This window comes from Staurois parvus, unplaced genomic scaffold, assembly GCF_062004578.1.
Source record: "Staurois parvus isolate SC_StPar_1 unplaced genomic scaffold, SC_StPar_1.0 ptg001192l, whole genome shotgun sequence".
NCBI lineage: Eukaryota > Metazoa > Chordata > Amphibia > Anura > Ranidae > Staurois > Staurois parvus.
Window position 1 is genome coordinate 4,993,273 of NW_028318988.1, and position 3,133 is coordinate 4,996,405.

Genomic DNA, 3,133 nt, shown 5'->3' on the forward strand with positions numbered 1-3,133 from the left:
ACAGGTCTGTGAGAGCCAGAAATCTTGCTTGTTTGTAGGTGACCAAATACTTATTTTCCACCATAATTTGCAAATAAATTCTTTCCAAATCAGCCAATGTGATTGTCTGGATTTGTTTTCTCATTTTGTCTCTCATAGTTGAGGTCTACCTATGATGCCAATTACAGGCCTCTCTCATCTTTTTAAGTGGGAGAACTTGCACAATTGGTGGCTGACTAAATACTTTTTTGCCCCACTGTATGTACAAATGCCTTCAAAGTCCCATTCAGTGTAGGGGGGGGGGGGGGTTCTACAACTGTATTTAGTCACATAGGGATGTTGGCACTTATCAGGATTTGCTTTTCCTTTTTCCTTCCCTAGTCAGCTGCAACATATGTCACTTAATAAAAAAAGAAGCATGCACTGCTAAAAATTATAATAGTTTTGCCATTTTCTTGCCTTATCTTTTAGTCAGCTTTTTAAAAATTCATAAAAAATATATTTACTATAAAAATGCCTACTTATATATATACTGTATATAAGTAGGCCTTTTTGAAAAGCACTACAGATTGTAGATCTCTGAAATCCCCCTATCTGGAGTGGAAGGTAAGCAGCATTGAATTACAATATAAATTGTGTAATAGTTATAATCTTTAACCATTGTCAATGAGGTTGCCACAGAAGGCGCCTCCACCAAACCACAGAGTACGTTCCAGTGGGCGTACGTGTCATTCATGCGTCGCATTAAGAAATTAGCTGCAGCTAACCCCCTGTGCTCAGATTCCGGTAATTTACCAGTGGTCTGCCCCAGATATTTATTCCCGGGCTTGTCATAATTGGAGCAGTAATTTATGTCATATAATACATACATACATATGCAGGATTTTTATAGGAAACCGAGAAAAACTATTGAAATCAGCCAAGACGGCCAACAGTACCGTGAAACCGCAATCCGCGTCCTAGTGTAAGAGCGTCATACTTCCAGATAACTAGAATCTAAACATAAAATACAAAGACAATAAAAAGAGTCGTTTACTGCCTTCATTTTAGGTATGCAGCAAAACTGCGGTTGTTAACCCTTCCACTTCCAGAGCTGCTCAGGGGAATTTTCATGTTTGGAAGTTGGGATTTAATGCTTTTGATGGCATGTTCTAATTTTACAGACCATATTGTTAAAATAACCACACCATTTTATTTTTTTTTAGTATTATTATTATTACTATTATTAATTTTATACAGCACAAGGCCCGTGGGTCGGATTTGGCCCTCTCACCTCACCCCCCTCGTCTCCACCCCCACTTAGTCTCTGCAGTTGGCAGCAGAGAGGAGGATAGAACTCCTCTGCCAGAACCTGCGCTTCTCAGTGCAGCAGCAGATAGACTCGTCTCTACCTCTCTCATCTCAGCAGTCATCAACAAAAAGTAGGACAGAACTCCTTCTACAGATGAAGTGCCTCTCTGTGCAGCCAAAGCACCACCTCATCCCCACCTCCCCTGGTCTCAGCATTCAGATACCTCAGCAGCCCTCCTGTGGTCCTCCTCCAGACCCTGGACTTTCTATTTCCCAGAAACAGTTAAGGGTGGTGCACTGTAAAGTAAAGAGGGTGAAGGGGCTCTTGACTTCTGATGGTGGAGGGGGGGGGTCTTGACATCTGCTGTAAGGGAGGTATGGGATGCTCTGGACATCTAGTCTTATAGATACAACCAGTCCTTTGAGGGCAACCATAATGCTGATGTGGCCTGTGATGAAATTGAGTTTGGCACCCTTGTTGTACAGAAATGATATTGCGTCAACAGGTTGTACAATGGTTTTCAATGCAAAGGCAGATAGTACAGTTACAATACAACTCAAAGCTGGAGGATTAGGAGGGCCCTGCTTATGAGAACTTACAATCTAAAAGGGAGGAGCAAGTGATAAAAAAGGTAATAACTGTGGGGGATACGCGGATGGAGAAGGTAGAAGTACAGTTTTTAGGTGTGGGTAAGATAGACTTCACTGAAAGGATGAGTTTTCAGGGATCGCCTAAGGATGGATGGAGTAGAAGATAACCAGATTGGAGTAGTAGAGAGTTGAAGAGGATGGGAGAGGCTCTGGAGAGGTCCTGGAGACAAGCATGGGAGAAGGTAATGAGGGAGCTAGAGGGCAGGAGGGAGGTCTTGGGTGATATTTGAGGTGAGGCTGGTACACCTCAGGACAGAAATGTTGATGGCTTTGTAGGTTGTAGTTAGTATTTTGAATTTTGTTTGTTGGGCAATCAGAAGTCAGCAGAGGGATTGGCAAAGAGGGTTGGTGGACACTGAGAGGTTGGTAAAGTGGATGAATCTGGCATCATAGACTAAAGGGGACACAGCCTCTGTAGAAATAGGCCAGTGAGGAGGTAGTGGAGATATCAAGGGAATGAATTAGTATCTTAGTGGTGTCATTGGTTAAGAAGGGAAAATTTTGGAAATGCTACGGAGGTGAAGGGGATTTGGACAGTGATTGAATTTGGGGCTAAAAGCAGATTATAGAGTCCAAGATTACACCTAGCACTCTGGCTTTAGGGGAGGAACTTATATTTGTGTTATTGGTCGGTCTTGATTGAAAAGACAGGGAGAGAGCATGGGGGAGACTATATTATGAGAGCACTTTTTAGAACGTTTTAGCTTTAATAACTGGTATGACACCCATACTGATAAGTCAGTAAAATAGTGATGTATAAAGAGACAATAGAAGGGGTACAAAGACAAAACCTTGAGGAGAGAGGACGAGAAGAGTAGGAGGTAAAGTTGTAGGTTACACTGATGAAGCCCTGAGATACAGTAGGTAGGAGGAGAATGAGGAAAGAGCAGAGTCTTGGAAGCCAAGAGAGTGAAGGTTTTGGAGAAAGAGCAGATGATCAACTGTACCAAAGACAGCTTAGAGGTCTAATAGCATGAGTATGGAGTAGTCACCATTGATTTTAGCAGATAGTAGGTCACTAGTTTTAATAGGGCAGTTTCTGTGGAGAGTTGTGGTTGGAAGTCAGACTGGAAAGGTGTGGAGAAGGTTGTTGTCAGTGAAGCGGCAGCTCAGATGGATGTAGACTAGATGTTCTAGAAGGTTAGAGGTAAAGGGGAGCGAAGAATAATAATTATCGCTGATACTGTGTACCTGCTTTACAGTGGAAAACCAA